General features: G+C 43.4%; 1 protein-coding gene across 7 annotated transcripts in view; it reads right to left on the bottom strand.

Annotated features, from left to right (window-relative positions):
- The window catches only part of LOC142074733 (erbin-like), a 181,308-nt gene extending 164,908 nt beyond the window's left edge, over positions 1 to 16,400 (bottom strand). For 2 of the 7 annotated variants that reach the window (XM_075135578.1, XM_075135577.1), the window contains exons 1-2: positions 16,022 to 16,399; positions 15,613 to 15,864 (exon numbers count right to left, since the gene is read on the bottom strand). The gene's annotated coding sequence lies outside the window, so the exon portion shown is untranslated. Of the gene's footprint in view, positions 1 to 15,612; positions 15,865 to 16,021 lie in introns of all 7 variants that reach the window. The other 5 variants (XM_075135576.1, XM_075135581.1, XM_075135580.1 and 2 more) reach the window with 4 other exon arrangements.
- Between the last annotated feature and the right edge of the window lie 2,448 nt (positions 16,401 to 18,848).

Genomic DNA, 18,848 nt, shown 5'->3' on the forward strand with positions numbered 1-18,848 from the left:
AGGAAACTAAACAGCTGTCCACCTTGCCTGGTCTCTCGGAGGACCCTTCTGTTGTGGGGTTGCTGAGGGTTGAAGAACAACAAGTACCAATCGCTACCACAACAGTGCACCGGTGGCAATACCGCACCAACCGAGACACTCTGATCCCCATCCATGAGCTGATTTGTCGACTGGAGAGCCAAGGAGTGATCAGCAAGACTCGCTCACCCTTCAACAGTCCCATATGGCCAGTGCGAAAGTCCAATGGAGAGTGGAGACTAACAGTAGACTATCGTGGCCTGAACGAAGTCACGCCGCCACTGAGTGCTGCCGTGCCGGACATGCTAGAATTCCAATATGAACTGGAGTCGAAGGCAGCCAAGTGGTACGCCACAATTGACATTGCTAATGCCTTCTTCTCCATCCCTTTGGTGGCAGAGTGCAGGCCACAGTTTGCTTTCACTTGGAGGGGCGTCCAGTACACCTGGAACCGACTGCCCCAGGGGTGGAAACACAGCCCTACCATTTGCCATGGACTGATCCACACTACACTGGAACAGGGTGAGGCTCCAGAGCACCTGCAGTACATTGATGACATCATCGTATGGGGCAACACAGCAGAAGAAGTTTTTGAGAAAGGGAAGAAAATAATTCAAATCCTTCTGAAATCTGGTTTTGCCATAAAACAAAGTAAGGTCAAGGGACCTGCACAGGAGATCCAGTTGTTAGGAATAAAATGGCAAGATGGACGTCGTCAGATCCCAATGGATGTGATCAACAAAATAACAGCCATGTCTCCACCAACTAGCAAAAAGGAAACACAAGCTTTCTTAGGCGTTGTGGGCTTTTGGAGAATGCATATTCCAAATTACAGTCAGATCGTAAGCCCCCTCTATCAAGTGACCAGGAAGAAGAACAATTTCAAATGGGGCCCTGAGCAAAAACAAGCCTTTGAACAAATTAAACGGGAGATAGTTCATGCAGTAGCCCTTGGGCCAGTCCGGGCAGGACAAGATGTAAAGAATGTGCTCTACACCCCAGCCGGGGAGAATGGCCCTACCTGGAGCCTCTGGCAGAAAGCACCAGGGGAGACTCGAGGTCGACCCTTAGGGTTCTGGAGTCGGGGATACAGAGGATCCGAGGCCTGTTACACTCCAACTGAGAAGGAGATATTGGCAGCATATGAAGGGATTCGAGCTGCTTCGGAAGTGGTTGGTACTGAAGCACAGCTCCTCCTGGCACCCCGACTGCCGGTGCTGGGCTGGATGTTCAAGGGGAGGGTCCCCTCTACACATCATGCAACCGATGCTACGTGGAGTAAGTGGGTTGCACTGATCACACAACGGGCCCGAATAGGAAACCCCAGTCGCCCAGGAATCTTGGAGGTGATCACGAACTGGCCAGAAGGCAAAGATTTTGGCATATCCACAGAGGAGGAGGTAACACGTGCTGAAGAAGCCCCACCGTATAATAAACTACCAGAAAAAGAGAAGCAATATGCCCTGTTCACTGATGGGTCCTGTCGCCTTGTGGGAAAGCATCGGAGGTGGAAAGCTGCTGTATGGAGTCCTATACGCCAAGTTGCAGAAACTGCTGAGGGAGAAGGTGAATCGAGCCAGTTTGCAGAGGTGAAAGCCATCCAGCTGGCCTTGGACATTGCTGAACGAGAAAAATGGCCAGTACTTTATCTCTATACTGACTCATGGATGGTGGCAAATGCCCTGTGGGGGTGGCTGCAGCAGTGGAAGCAGAACAACTGGCAGCGCAGAGGTAAACCCATCTGGGCTGCCGCATTGTGGCAAGATATTGCTGCCCTGGTAGAGAACCTGACTGTAAAAGTACGTCACGTAGATGCTCATGTACCCAAGAGTCGGGCCACTGAAGAACACCAAAACCACCAGCAGGTGGACCAGGCTGCTAGGATTGAAGTGGCTCAGGTGGACCTGGACTGGCAACATAAGGGTGAATTATTGATAGCTTGGTGGGCCCATGACACCTCGGGCCATCAAGGAAGAGATGCAACATACAGATGGGCTCATGATTGAGGGGTGGACTTGACCATGGACGCTATTGCACAGGTTATCCATGAATGTGAAACATGCGCTGCAGTCAAGCAAGCCAAGCGAGTAAAGCCTCTCTGGTATGGAGGACGATGGTTGAAATATAAATATGGGGAGGCCTGGCAGATTGATTATATCACACTCCCCCAAACCCAACAAGGCAAGCGCTATGTGCTCACCATGGTGTAAGCAACCACCGGATGGCTAGAAACATACCCTATGCCCCATGCCACCGCCCGGAACACCATACCAGGCCTTGAAAAGCAAGTCTTATGGCGACATGGCACCCCAGAAAGAATTGAGTCAGACAACGGGACTCATTTCCAAAACACCCTCATAGACACCTGGGCCAAAGAGCATGGCATTGAGTGGGTCTATCACATCCCCTACCATGCACCAGCCTCCAGGAAAATCGAACGATACAATGGACTGCTAAAGACTACGCTGAGAGCAATGGGTGGTGGGACATTCAAGCATTGGGATACACATTTGGCAAAAGCCACCTGGTTAGTCAACACCAGGGGGTCTGTCACTCGAGCTGGCCCTGCCCAATCAAAACCATTACGTACTATAGAGGGGGATAAAGTCCCTGTCGTGCACATAAAGAATATGCTGGGGAAGACAGTCTGGGTTACTCCTGCCTCGGGCAAGGGAAAACCCATCCGTGGGATTGCTTTTGCTCAAGGGCCTGGGTGCACTTGGTGCGTGATGCGAAAGGATGGGGAAGTCCGATGTGTACCTCAAGGGGATTTGATTTTGGGTGAAAATAGCCAATGAACTGGATTGTATGATGTTAATTGCTGTATAATACTGTATGTCATCACTTCTATGGTTGATATATGTCATATCAACGGTATTGCAGTAAGAATCACCCAGATTAATGAAGAATGAACTCTGATGAAACCTCGCAAAGTGCAACAATGATAGAACCGGACGAGCGCAGCGATAATGGAATCAGAACTGGCTTCAGGATGCAACAGCCCAACACCACACACCATCTCTCCTGCCCTGAAAGACTGTTATGACAGATGGAGCCCAAAGTCATGGACTAAATGAACTCAATGGACATTTTAGAGGGATGGCCCATAGACTAAGGGAATGATATCTGTGCGTATACATCCTAAGACAGTGAATGTGGTGGTAATTAATTGGGATGTAGTGGAAAATGTGAGACCTGGGCGTGACGTAGATGGTATAGAATAAGGGGTGGATACTGTCCTGGTTTCGGCTGGGATAGAGTTAAATTTCTTCCTAGTGCTGTGTTTTGGATTTAGTATGAGAAGCATGTTGATGACACACTGATGTTTTCAGTTGTTGCCAAGTACCCTGCTAGTCAAGGACTTTTCAGCTTCCCGTGCTCTGCCAGGTGCACAAGAAGCTGGGAGGGAGCACAGCCAGGACAGCTGGCCCAGCTGGCCAATGGGGTATTCCATACCATGTGACATCATGCTCAGTATATGAATGGTAGGCGTGATCCAGGAAGTAGTGATCGCTCCGTGGTTATTGGTCAGCGCGGGTGGTGAGCAATTGCCTTGTGCATCACTCATTTTGTATATTCTACTATTATTATTATTTTCCCTTCCTTTTCTGTTCTATTAAACTGTCTTTATCTCAGTCCACGAATTTTACTTCCCCCCCTCCCCCCCAGTTCTCTCCCCCATCCCACTGTGTGGGGTGGGGATTGAGCGAGCAGCTGCATGGTGTTTGGCTGCCTGCTGGGTTAAACCACCACAGCCTCCTTGTTTCAATTTCAGTCTATGGCATATGTTAATCAAAAGAAAAAAAAAAGTCTATGGGGAAACAAACAGTATTGAAAATGCTGGAAGTATAAGTCAGCAATTGATATTCAATGCTATCCTCAATAATTAATACAAGAAGTCCTTTTTAACCCCTTAATTCAGGAAAGGAAACAGATTTGAAAAACTTAACTACCACATTCTGTTTCGTATGAGAGTGATATTTTTATTCATTTGACATATATTTTGGCATTCCAGAACAAAACTGCTCTCAACATGTTTGGCATTTCATGTACAATGCAGCCAGGAAACCAGTCCTTAGACTATGCAGCCATCTGCAGCAGATACCAAAGGTTTTTAAACAAGCAAGCTGCACTGCTGTAAATATGCAGCATTTCAATACACAGCGTAATTTCTCATCTATTAACTAGAGTTTCCATCTAATTGCCTGCAGATGAATTCAGGCAACCTGCAACGCATAACAGTTCAGCACAAACTAAAGCAGAAAGGGAAAAAAAAGAAAGTACTTCTTATCAGAAGATTCCTGGTTACTTGATTATTTTGTTTTCTAGATTGCATGGTCCTTGTATAAAAACAAAACAGCTCCCGATGCCCTGCTTTACATACACTTCCCCCAAAAAGTAATTGCCAGAATCCCTAGTTAAAGCTAGGATCATCAAACAACAGAGGTCAGAAGAACATAGGGGGCCCAAAACAATATGAGACTGAGAAACAAAGCAAGCAGAGGTTGGGTACATGGGAGGAGAAGGAGGAACCACACTCAAAACCCTCTAGCCAATAACAAAATGGATAAACTGCCCAAAAAAACTGCTGCACCAAATCTGAACAGGTTATACAACTCAGTCTGTTGTGAGAGGAACAGAAGTGGAAACACATTCTTAGACCAGAGTTTAAAAAAGAGTGGAGTGTACCTGGATGTGTGTATTCATTCTCCCTTTGGGGCTTGTTAGATTTCAAAAAAAAAAAAAAAAATCCTACCAAAAACACGCAAGTAAAGATGCATCCTGACACTTAAAATACTACGTAATGCCCTAATGAAAATTACTACTTACAGAAACAGCATACACAACTGGACTTCCATTTTACTTTAGAATACTTCCCCCTTAAAGAACACTTCTTTCTCTGTTTTATAAGTGTTACCCACCTCAACAAGGTAGGTTTTTTTTTGCTTTTGCATTTGTTTAGTATAAAATGCAGTACTACTAACAGTAAGCTTTTATTTACAATGCAGCTTTAAAAGAAGAGTTTTCCTTTAATACACCTTTTTCACTGCTACAATAAGGAGTAGCCACTATTTTTGTAAAGAGCAAAAGTTGAAAAATATTTAGGAAAACAGTATTTTCCAGATTCTAAGAATCTTCTCCCTCTAGTTTATACAATAATTATGACACATATTAGCTCAATATTATTCTCGGCAGTTTTAAGTCACTGTCCTGGCCAAATACAGGAATCCCTGAACTGTACCTATTGTCTATTTTATCTTCTACATTCATTTTACAACTGATACATAATTCCAGATCCATCCCAATTAGTAGCTCACAATTGTGATGCACAGGAATTAATCTTCTTCACCTGAACTGTGGTTCTAACTACAAGACTCTTCACATCTCCCATGTGGCTAAGCACAATTATTCTTGTCCTCTATTTACTCAGCTTTGCTCTCACAATGTGCATTTGTTTTTTGCCAACTTATATCTCCTTTCACTCCCAACACAGTAATGAAGCATTTAAACTAATATTTTTTGCACTAAATTATTTTTCTCTTCACTTAGTGTTGTGTTTCTCTATGCCAACAGATGATGACTAAAGAAAAAAAGAAGAGATCTTATGTTATTTTTATTTTACTACATCAGGCATTTTGAAGATCAGATAAGCAACTGTTACAACAAAATTAACAGATATTCTTGAATGGTTTCCAAAGTATTTTTGCCTCTCTAGATAGGGGAAGAACAATAGCTTACTGCTTACAATAAAAAAAAAAGAATTACTTGGAATTTAGACAATTATATTGAAGCACAGTTTCTCTTAAAGCGCTGTTATCAACACAGATGATAATTCACTATCTAAAGTTAAAAACAAGTTTTTCACCTGGCAGGAGTTTTAAGTAGAACTAAGATTCTTCCTTCCCATCACGGTGCAAATTATAGCCTCAAAACTGAATTCAAAGTTATTTTAATAACTTAGCTTAAAGTGTTACTTAACTTCTGACATCCTGTGCTTTCTAGCAGGAGGAAAAAAAAAAAAAAAAAGAGAGACTTACAATACTACTTTGACACTATTGAAGTAAAAACGTGGGACAGTGCCCTACTGATTTGCTATTAACACATCAGCCTCTTTCTCAGAATAGGAAAAGTGAACTGAATAGCACAATGTAGGAATTTCAGAAAATTTCATAACTGATTTCAAATAATTTTAATTGTCCAGTGGGTACTTCCCTTCAGACTTTTAAAAGATTAAAAGCAAGTTAATACAAGTTTGGGGAAAATGAGTAACATTCCGATTTTGAGTGAAAGTCATTCCTCTATAGATATTTCATACTCTGAAGTTGAAATTTAGAACTTTATCGAGATTTAACACAAATGGAATGATGGATTATCTATGAACCTAAAATGAGCAAATATATACTTGAATTCAGTGGAAACAGGCGGGGACTCACTCCATCTGGGACAGACGAAAGAGGGAGAGCACCATTTTTAAAAGTTTAAGGAACATCTTGTTGGTTCTTGACCAGTTGATTTATGTAGAGGGAAGAAAGAAGTAATAAAGAGGACAAGAAAAAAGTAGTGATTAAAGACTTATTTCTCTCCCATCCCATAACACTTTCTTTTAACCTGCTCCATCGGCAGGGCCATAATCTTTCCCTTGAGGCGTCACAGACTGCTGCAAAACCAATTCAGTAACACTAATGTCATGAAAGACTACAGGACATTTGAAATCTTGACAATACCTCTCCCACAGATTTCTTACAGGAAAATCCCACAGAAAAGTTTGCCTGCTCCGCTGCTTTTCTCTAGTAAGAGCAGCATTGCAAAAAGCACACAGGAATGCCGTGATCCTCAGCACTTCTGCTTTGCTTCAGTAAAGCAAGACAAAATAAATGCTCCTTGATAAACAGAGGAGCTCACCCAGATAAATACAAATGGAAGAGTAAATTATTCTCATCTAAGTCAATTAAAGTCTATTTTAAGTCTATCTTGCTTTTCTAGTATTTGTATTGTTTACTTTTTTTATTTGTTTAGATGAAACCTCTGGTACTGGACCCAAAGCATTAAAGTCTAGATTAAGAATAATGCACAGGAAGAACAGGATTTTCTAATAGTCACAGAAAGCTCCCTCCCCCACAAAATATCATTCAGAAAAAAGTATCCTAAAAGAAAAGACACAAATAAGATGCACTATAGTTAAACAACAGTATAGTAAAATAGTAAAGCTCCGATAGTTTCTCCCATATTAATGTTTCTGACCTTATCCATCAGAATCAGAGCTAGATGGCTTGCCAAATTCAGAGTTCCAATTGATTTCCCCTTCCTGTCACATTCCCAGAAAGGATGGAAACTCGCAGGTTTAACCATCTTTTTCTCCTCTTCCTACTTAGAATTGAGTCCTTAACTTAATTTTTACCTTGTTTTTAATAGTTTTCCAACACCTGTATGTGAACCAACAAAAGTGACCTTAAAGTAAAATTCTAGGTTTGTTCCAAATATTATTTTCTAGCATTCTTCACTCGATTCCCTCTGCCTGTAATTCCTCCCCAGAAAGAGATCTACTAAAGAATTCATAAATATTCTCCATTACTTACAATAAACCATCCTGTATAAGTTTACTAAAGCACAACTGAAATAAATGGTATAGAGGCTGGATCAGAAATATGTGAACTTTTGAATTTTCTTCCTCAGTGATGAGCTTTATTGCCAACCCAAAAAAAAAAAAAATTATAAAGCACCTCAGAATTTAAATGACCTGCAGCTCCAGGGTTAACATCACATATGATTATGTGACCAGAAGTAACCCAAAATAACTATGTTCTCCTAAAAGGAGCTAGCTACCAAGCTGACATTCCAGGTCACCACAGACTAATTTGCCACAGCAAGCAAGTGTACCAGCAGGCTATCAGTGCACATGAACAGCTGTCTGCATATCCATCTCCTCCTTCAGGTACGCCTACCAAAGTGTGGCCAAAGTGGAAACTAATTAAATTCAACATCTGCATGTAATACTCTGTAGCATAAGCATGGAAAGTGAGTATTTACAGAGCATTTAAGTCATGAAAGATTTAGACTGCCATACTTTTCAGTCTACTTTTACTGAAAATACAGGCCTCAACCTTGTAAATGCTTCTGCAGCCAAGCTTTTTGTTTGTTTTAACCACAAGCATGCATAAGCACGTACAGATTATTAAGCATAGCATTTCCACAGAGGAAAAAAAAACCCCACACTATAATTTACATTAGTATCATTATTTAAATATGAGTTCTCTGATATCCAGTTTCAAATATAAACCTCCATCCTATCTTCAGGGTTACCTGTAAGTACAGGCAGAAGACCTGCAGTAATTTGATCAAATTGCTGACAGTTGGGTTCATCTTCTAAACTATCATTTCTCCCCTCAAGGAGATTAATTCCAGGATGACTACAGTCACACGTGGGGGAAAAAAGCAGCAGTTCTTGAAAAGTTTCTTTACAGCCTACCAGAAGTCTTCCAGACAAGCCTGGAAACACTTTCCACCATCCAAACACTTAAAATGACATCCATAGTAATTTTGGATGACTGAACCTGTGACTGACGTTCACAGGCATCTGGCATTGCATTTCAGACATTTGTTTAGATGTACTGATGCAGCTCAAAACATCTATGCCCTCTCCTTCTTAGGAGGCTTTGGAAGTTTTAGAAGATACGTACTGAAAAACTCCAAAGACAAGGAGGGCAAAGAAGGCTAGGAAGGCTGAAGTAGTAATTTCTGCAACTGTACTAAACGCAGACCCCACATTAGGGGACAGAGGACTATGGAAGAACATGAAACTTTTCTTCCAGAACTGTCTGGGAAGACAGAGGGCCCCCCACACACACACAGGTGCTACAGGAACTTCCCATGCCAACTAGAGCTGAAACCTGATGAGAAGGCTCCAAAGGCAGCAGTAAAACTCAAAGCACAGTACTTCAGACACCAAGAGAGATACTGTTTTTCAACCATCCTTCTGCAGCTACCTTTAACAAACTAAAAGAACTTCAAATATTTTTAATTCGGTTATTAACATTGGAGCTTTCCCCACCAAGGAGAATAAGCCCCTGGCCACTTCAGAGGGAGATACCATCCATTCCAAATTAAAGTTGCATTAGAAATGTTTCATTTCAAGTATTTGTAACTTTTAGTAAGACTTCAAACCACTTCAGAGCTCCTTTACTCCTAAAGCTAGCCCCAGACAACTGACACAAGAAGTAGCCGCTGAGCACTAAGAGCTCACAGGAAGACAACTACACCCCAAGCATCTACTTCAGAAGTGCAATTTTAAGTTCAAAAGAACACAAAGCTCAACACTTTTAAAACAAGTATTTCCTTCCTAGCTGTTCCTAGAAAGGAAATTCTACTCAAATAGCTGCAGTCTCCTCCACTGGAAGTGTGTGATAATCCAGAATAGTCAGACGATTCACTACCTGGACCATGTTTATATATCTCTGTTCATTCCACCCCAGCCAACTTCATGACAGGGTCTACAAGACATGAAGCACAGCACTGTACATGTTGAGCTATACAAACTTGGAGAATTCAGTGTGCTTAGAAGACTTTTGTGTTTGGAAAGGGAGCTCATGCACCCAGTGAATTCTGAACTGATCACTCTGAGGATACCAATTTGCAATTTCTTCTAGTTATTATTCTCACAATGTGCATCTAAATAAGAGAATCGTAAAGAATGTTTGCTTTTAACAGTTGTTTTACTTTGCATATATAACAGTTTTATACTTGCAGAATTCAGTTATACAAAAGCATGAAACAAAAGTTTGAGAAACCATAGTTCTATTTACAAAAGATTCAAGGGTATATAATATTGCATTTTTTAAAATTGAGAAGCTATGAAAAGAGTTGTGCATTTTGGAATCACTTACCTTCTTTCTGGTAGCTTTGCTCTTACAGGGACAGAAGTTGTCTTTACTATCATAAGTAATCTTCAGGGCCTAGACTGTGCCTAATCATTGGACAGATACAGAACAGAGGAAGGCACAAAGCATTCCCCCGCCTTCTTTAATCAACAAAGTTGTGTAAAAGACTTGTTACCTAACGTTTTCTTGGCCTTGCCAAAAGATAGGACAGAAGAGTATGGCCATCCCATTCATTATCTACTGAAGTGGATAAAGAGGGGAGGAGAGTACACACTATCTTATCTAACAAGATTCAGCCTTCAAATGCAAGAAGCTCCAGAGGCTCCGCTTCTGACATTATTACAACTTCCAGAACAGCCACAGCAGCCAAGATAGTTCATATTGTCCTCAGGCTCTGCTTAATCATCACTCCTTGTTCCTATGTATAACGATCGCTTAGTATCAAGTATTTACAAATTAGTTCCGGATACAGAAACAACTAATCTACTTTTCAACTTAAACCACCCTAGGGAAGCTAGTCACAATGCTGATGTTCTCCAACATAAGTATGCTTCAGTTTGGTTTCATTTAGATCAAAAGAAGAGGTTTGTTTAGTGTTATTTCTCAATCATGCAAAGTCACAATGTATTTTTAAAGGTGGAAGGTGCAATTTAGTGTTGAAACATTATGCCCCTGTATCACCTTCAGGGGAAGTACAGGTGAAACTAAACAAAGAGTAATAAGCCAAATGCCCATATTGAAATGTAAGCATCTGTCCTGGTTTCGGCTGGGATAGAGTTAATTTTCTTCCTAGTAGCTGGTATAGTGCTGTGTTTTGGATGTAGTATGAGAATAATGTTGATAACACACTGATGTTTCAGTTGTTGCTAAGTAGTGCTTATGCTAGTCAAGGACTCTTCAGCTTCCCGTGCTCTGCCAGGTGCACAAGAAGCTGGGAGGGAACACAGCCAGGACAGCTAGCCCAACTGGCCAATGGGGTATTCCATACCATATAACGTCATGCTCAGCATATAAGGCTGGGGGAAGAAGGAGGAAGGGGGGGATGTTTGGAGTGATGGCATTTGTCTTCCCAAGTAACCATTACGCATGATGGAGCCCTGCTTTCCTGGAGATGGCTGAACACCTGCCTGCCGATGGGAAGTAGTGAATGAACTCCCAAGTTGGGTGGGAGTGTTGATCTGCTCGAGGGTAGGAAGGCTCTGCAGAGGGACCTGGACAGGCTGGATCGATGGGCCGAGGCCAACTGTACGAGGTTCAACAAGGCCAAGTGCCGGGTCCTGCACTTCGGCCACAACAACCCCAGGCAACGCTACAGGCTTGGGGAAGAGTGGCTGGAAAGCTGCCCAGAGGAAAAGGACCTGGGGGTGCTGGTCGACAGCCGGCTGAACATGAGCCGGCAGTGTGCCCAGGTGGCCAAGAAGGCCAATGGCATCCTGGCCTGTATCAGAAATAGTGGGGCCAGCAGGAGCAGGGAGGTGATCGTGCCCCTGTACTCGGCACTGGTGAGGCCGCACCTCGAATACTGTGTTCCGTTTTGGGCCCCTCACTACAAGAAGGACATGGAGGTGCTGGAGCGTGTCCAGAGGAGGGCAACGAAGCTGGTGAAGGGCCTGGAGCACAAGTCTTATGAGGAGCGGCTGAGGGAACTGGGGTTGTTTAGCCTGGAGAAGAGGAGGCTGAGGGGAGACCTCATCGCGCTCTACAACTACCTGAAAGGAGGTTGTAGTGAGGTGGGTGTTGGTCTCTTCTGCCAAGTAACTAGCGATAGGACAAGAGGAAATGGCCTCAAGTTGCGCCAAGGGGGGTTTAGATTGGACATTAGGAGAAATTTCTTTACTGAAAGAGTGGTCAGGCCTTGGAACAGGCTGCCCAGGGAAGTGGTGGAGTCACCATCCCTGGAGGTATTTAAAAGACGTGTAGATGAGGCGCTTAGGGACATGGTGTAGTGGACATGGTGTGTTGGGTTGACGGTTGGACACGATGATCTTGGAGGTCTTTTCCAACCTGTATGATTCTATGAATTCCTCGGTTTGCTTTGCTTGCGTGCGCGGCTTTTGCTTTCCCTATTAAACTGTCTTTTAACTCAACCCACGAGTTTTCTCACTTTTACCCTTCTGATTCTCTCCCCCATCCCACTGGAGGGGGAGTGAGCGAGTGGCTGAGTGGTGCTTAGTTGCTGGCTGGGGTTAAACCACAACAGCATCATAGAAACAAGTATCTTAGAAAGAACTGGTAACTAATGAGGAAGAGCAGCAGAAAAAGCAAAATTATCCCAATTACTATATAATAAAAATACTACCAATTCCAGTATAACAATATTCACTTTTTCCATTTTTCTTACACAGACAGAAGATGAGATTTATAAATCTCTCCTAAATCAGCATCCTCGCTCTCAAAACTTAACATTTATAAGGTTTTACTCACAATACACAAACATTGTATTCTTAATTAGAATGAAGGCTGTATTTCAATAAAGTAATCTTTTCACAACAAAAATATCCTTCAAAAAACCCCACACCCATCTTTTCATTAGAGCAGTCAAGTTTCTCTCTGTATCATCTGTCCCCTTATAATCTTAAGCTCAGTAGAATTGCTTAACAATTAATTATTACTGAAGTATCCTAGGCAGTGTTATTTAGGCCCACTAATTTTTACTGATATTTACTCAGCAGGAGATAGTGTGCCAGCTGTGCTGATACAGCAGGCTCTGCATGCCACCTTCACAGTTGGAAACTGCAGTGGCACACTGCAGCTGCTCTCCAAGAGATGAAAAGAACTATAAGGATTACAGAAAATCCATGTTTGAAGCTTTGACAAGCTCCCACCCTGTCAAAAAAAGTATTTCTTGTCCAGAACTGGACCAGAGTCTGCCGTGCAAGTAGCCACAGAACTGTTTACAAGTTACCCACAACACTAAAGTTCCTAACACTAAGTTCCAAAGACACTAAGCTAGCAATTTAATAGGTTACTGCAAATATTGTGCTTTTTAAATGTGAAAAAAAAAAGTTATTTATGGACTATTTACTACATAAACTGATAAACATGTTACCGTTAACGTTTTCATTCTGATGTGAAAAGTGTTGTCTGACATATTGTTTTACTTAAGTTGACAAAGGTAAAATAGTGATGTTTCTAAATCTTCATTTTCCAGATAATTCACATTTAACTACCTATATCAACTGTCACCATCAACATCTGCATGCTCACATAGAGATACAACCTACTATTTTCATACCCGCAAGTGTAGCTTTTCCATCAACTCAACTAGTTACTTGTTCGGAAAAGGTTAGATTTGTAATTCCTCTGTGTGGAGTAAACATCAGACCCTCCTTTAGCAGATCAGGTTATTCCATAGGGAGAATCTACTGAAAAGATGACATATCAAACATTTGATCTTTACGTAACATTTTCCCTAGAAGATTTTCCTTTTTGCTTGGGAGCAGGAAGGACAAACAAAACAAGAAACCAAAGCGGACAGCCAATGATTCATTACACTCCTACAGGAAAGCTGAGTTGAGGAATATGCTTCCATCCCCTTCTATTTCTAGAACCTACACTAACATGCTACCTTTAATGTATGTTACATATGTGCAAGCCTTCCCTTAGCTTTGATGTTCCAAGCATGGCGCTCTATGCCTAGGACTACAGACTCCAAATGAATTCCACTGAGGACAAATCATAACACTGTTTTCTTACATCACCAGCTTAATACACTAAGCAACTTTCAAATCAGTAATACTTTCTCCATGGAGTCCCCTAATCAATTCTATATGAATATGATGTGCAAACAGATACCCTATTGAGCACTACATTTATACCAAACATTATCTACTGGGCAGCTTATTCGTAAGACAAATCTATTCATATTTTTACTAATATGATAATCATTCTCATGATAATCATATTCCATAGTATGCCATATGCTGTAACTTCTAGCTCTTTGATTGCAAGCATACCTACTTAAAATTACCGAAGTTTACATGAGTTTAATTTAATTCATGAGCAAGGAACAGCCAGGTCAAAAGAATGTTTCCCCAAGCAATCGACACGTACCTATGAAAGTGTTGTTTCAAACACGAGCTACCGTGTGTATACTTAAATCATTTTATTCATAATATGAATATCAATGTCAGCCCAATTTTTAGTTGAGATGGTTGATCTCGAGAAAGAATACACTCCTTCATAACTCCTAATCTATGTTAATGACATGAATGGCATTCTACGATATAACTATTAGCTGTAAAAGCAGTACTGAATTACACTTTCATGATTAAAAATGACCTTATCCATAGCTACCATGGTGACAAAACACTGATGTAAAAAGTTGTGGCTCCACTACAAGGATCTATTCTTCTACACGACATTGAAAAATATCAAGTGGATCATGAGAAACAGAAAAGGTCTGAAAAGAAACAAAATTGCATCCGTTAAGAACATAGTGGTTTACAACTAAATTTGTCATGCATTGCTACATTTCCCACCCCCCCAAGAATCTCAAGTCATTATTAGGACTGAAACACTGCTTTGGAAAGCAATCGTTCTTTGTGAAAGGATTACTCTATTTAGACTCCATTGCTTTTCTGCCAAGCATCAGCCATATAAGGAAAATGAAGTTCACTGTCATTTATTTTGTTCAGCCCTTTCAAACGCCTACTAAGAATAACCTTTATTGCTGCCTGGAAAGGTAAGTCTATAAATTGCAAGCTAAATCATTTACTTGTTATCAGCCACAGAAGCCACTTTAGGTCAGTTAAATGTTAACATTTTTCCCCTCACACTATATCAAACATATGGAGCTGGATTAATAACTTTTTCATCATACACTACATTACTTGGTGCTGTTAAAGAACTACATATGTAGGACTCTTAAAATTTTTTTGCATAGAAATGACTTTGTCCAAGTCTCACAAATACCAACACATCTCAGACACTTGAGAGACTGAAGCACGCACATCCTACCTGACCAACATGCTGCTTTTGAATTTGTCAAACAGGAACAAAAATTTAAATAAGCTAATACAGAGCTATGGCTTCTAGCTCATTTTGAATGTTCACAATACGAGAAATTCCTTGCCTTCACGAAAGAACTAACCCATAATTGCCTCTTTGAGGCATGTGAAATGAATCTGTGGTGAGCAATACTGCTTTCACTACATGCAACTAGTTAGTTGGCATAACATCACAAGCACCAGCAGTACAAAACCTTACACCAAAACTTCGCATTTAGTTTCCCCTCCAACAGCTTCAAACGGAACTCCTTTAAAAAATGATAAAGGAGAAAGTGGTCACCAAAACCAAACAAGGCTACATTAACTCAGAGGTTCAACTACACATACTTTTAATAAGTCAGACCACTAGCTAGCTTTTTTTTTTTTTTTTAAATTGAGGTTCTTAAGATAAACTTGTGCAAGGATCAAAATGCAATACAGACCTCTCCTATACAAGCTGAAAAATATGCAATCCAATTCGTCATCTTGAGGACAGAAAGGGGGCAGAGGGGAGGAAGAGAGGTGGTGGCAGCAGTCGAGGGGAAAAACTGCAACAACATTTACAGGGGACTACGAGGAAACATTTTTACAAAGAAATTTAACAGCTATCTTGAAGACGACCGGCTAGACACTAACCGATATTCCAGAAAACAAGGTAAAAGACAAACAAGAAACAGCAGATACAGGGAGCACCAAGCCTCAAGATCTTTCGATTAAATAAAAGAGATTACCTCCTTTAGAACTTTCTTATTTCCTGAGAACTTAATTATACTTGCAGGGTTAGCAATCGTTTTGGAAGGGAAGGAGCTGAAGAAGCACAGTCACGGAGTCGAGCAGTTTCAGTTCAATACGAACAAAGAGACTTCTGTGTCTGAGGAGCTTAAAAACTTTCGATCTCCCCAGATTCTTTCTTCAATCTCCATGATCACGTCCATACAAACAGCATTTCGGCAAGAGGGGGAGAAACACAAAGGACAGCTAAACTATGCAAGGCAGAAAAAAAAACAAAAAAATAAAGGCCAAAAACAGGATATCAAAATGAAGCGTAAACTCCTTCCTTCTTCCCCGCCCCCTTCAGCAGAGGAAGGATTTTTCTGTTGTTGTTGCTGCTGCTCCCCAAGCCTTTACCATTTAATTTACCTTGTCTGTCGAACGCCTAAACCAGATCCAGCAGGCAGGAGTTTCTTCCGAACCCAAGGAAATATATTAAATCCAATCGAGTTTTCTTCTCGTTAAGGGGGAAGGGGGGAAAGGAGAGCGAGGGGAAAGAAAAAAGAAAAAAGATGCAACAGCTTTCGACGACGACGGGGGCGCTTGCGGAGTGCAGCGTGCGACGTGCGTGTGCACTGGGGGAGGACGTCAGCGGAGCCGGGCTCCTCCCGGCTCCTGCCGGCGGCGGCGCCGAAGTCTGCCCCGCGACCGCCCGACAGAAACGATGCCCGGCGGCGAGACCGCAGTGCCCCTCGCCCACCTGCCTCCCCGGCGCGCTCAGCGCCGCCACTCCGCCCCCAACTCCTCACCCCGAAGCCGCGCTGCCCGAGAGCGGCGGCCACCGCCTCCGCACTGCCGCCGCGGGCACGAGGGGAGCGGGATGGCCGCCTCCCTCACCTGCCCGCCCGCTGCCGCCCTCTCTCCCCGCCTCCTTTCGCACACTTCCCCCTTCTCCCTCCGATTCAGCCTCCCGCCCCCTCCCTGGCCTCAGCGAGGACCGGGGGAGACAGCAGATCTATAGAGTAGAGGAATGCCCTACAGGGGAAGGAACGGGGACGGTAAGAAGACGCAGCGCCACGAACCACCGCCCAGGCTGGGGGAGGTACCACAGCGGCGGGGGTGGGGGTGAGCGGAGCGGGCAGGCGCGGCGCTCGCGCCCCCACTGGTCGCAACGGAAGGAGGGAGGGAGGGAGGGAGGGAACGAGCGAGAGCCGCCACTACCGAGCCCCACTGGCCTCCCCTCTCCCCGCACTGGTGTGAGGCTGAGCCGCGGCTCAGGCAATCCCGAGCCAGGGGCGTCGTGAGGGACGGGCCGCCGCAGCCAATGGCGCTCAGCGGGGGGCGGGAGCGCGCTGTGTAGGAATGGGGCGAGGTGGGGGCTGGGGGCGTTAGCGCGGGGGTCAGGGGCCGGGGTGCAAAGGGCAGGGACGGGGCGGGGGCGCGGTTGTGAGGGCGGGGGGGGGGGCCAGGAGAGCTGACGGGGAGAGGTGGGAGTGGTGCGCTGCAGAGGGGACGTGTCCCGGGGCTGTGTAACGGGCCCTCCCGCCTCTGCCCGACGTGCGGTCCGGGTCGGGCCGGGGACTGGGATGGGGCCTGTCTGCGGGCCGGGCCAGGCCGCGGCGGGTGCCTGCGGGGGCCCTTCCTGTCCCGGTAACCACACGGGACTGAGGGACCCCTGCTCTAGGGTACAGGTGTTGCTGGTTTCCCCCCGCGTTTTTGGCATAGTTTGTCTTCTGCAGAGGCACGTCAGTTGCCCAGACAAATTCAATCCCGAATGACAAATGTTTCCTCGGGCATAAGCAGCTCAGCTTCCTAATTTAATAATTGCACGTATTATATCCAAATCACTGAAACGATTGATCACGTATCCGGCATTTGATGTCTTACGTTCATGGCCGTCCCAGCAGCTGCCACCCCATAGTGCCTTACACTCCCTAACTTTCAGTTACCAGGAATTGGGAGAACAAACACATCTGGGAAAACCTAACAACCTCCACCCAAACACAATGTTTGAATATATTATATTAAACTTTGATGCAAACAACAATTAAAGTAATGCCACATATATACTCACACTGTTTCACATAAACCCCAGAATACAGTTGTATTTTTTCTTCAAATATTTCAACCCCTCGGTGCAACATTACGTTATTGAAAATGCTGTTAACTGTAACATAGTAATGTACAAATATGTTTGAAAAGCAGCCAATGGGTTTATTGTAGGTCACACGACTTCAATATTCATGTTTGTTAGATCTCAACAGTACATTGATGGAAATGTTTTTCTGTTTAATTTCCTTGTTTGTTTGAAATAGGTATTTGATAACCTATTGTGTATACAATATGCCATTTTAACAGTCCTGGAGCCTGAAGTTCTGCTCAGCCACAAAACAGTGCACAAAGCTGACAGCAGGGTGGATTTGCACATGCTGCTCACCTTATGCTCCTTAATTGTGTTCTGCAGACACCACGTCTAAGGACAGAGGTAGTTTTGTTTTCACGCCCATTTAATCCCTGGCTTCTCTACTGGGACTGCCACCAGCTAAGCTGGGATCGTGTTTTATTATGATAATCTGTTTACTGAGAAATGGACAAAATGCTAAAAAATGCCATTTTACATGAGCCACTGAACAGCAACAGAAAATGGTATGTCAGGTTAGTATCGACCTGCCCCTGATTTTAGCATACAACTAGAAGTGAAAAGTCCTTTAAACCCTCACCAGTCCCTGAATGTAACTCCAATTGATAATTCCTGTTCAGGATCATTAGTTGCTTTGTTCAGTTTCTTAGGAGGCTTTGGATGAAGATGGTTTAATCTTTAGCAACAAAACATACAGTTCATCACATTTATAAAAGTCCACTATGTTTGTCGTGGTTTAACCCCGGCCGGCAACTAAGCACCACACAGCCGCTTGCTCACTCCCCCACGGTGGGATGGGGGAGAGAAGCAGAAGAGTAAAAGTGAGAAAGAAACTCATGGGTTGAGATAAAAACAGTTTAATAGGTAAAGCAAAAGCCACGCATGCAAGCAAAGCAAACCAAGGAATTCATTCCCTACTTCCCATCGGCAGGCAGGTGTTCAGCCATCTTCAGGATAGCAGGGCTCCATCATGCGTAATGGTTACTTGGGAAGACAGAACGCCATCACTCCAAACATCCCCCCCTTCCTCCTTCTTCCCCCAGCTTTATATGCTGAGCATGACGTCATATGGTATGGAATGTCCCTTTGGTCAGTTGGGGTCAGCTGTCCCGGCTG

This window comes from Calonectris borealis, chromosome W (genome assembly GCF_964195595.1).
Source record: "Calonectris borealis chromosome W, bCalBor7.hap1.2, whole genome shotgun sequence".
In the NCBI taxonomy this organism is placed as follows: Eukaryota; Metazoa; Chordata; class Aves; order Procellariiformes; family Procellariidae; genus Calonectris; species Calonectris borealis.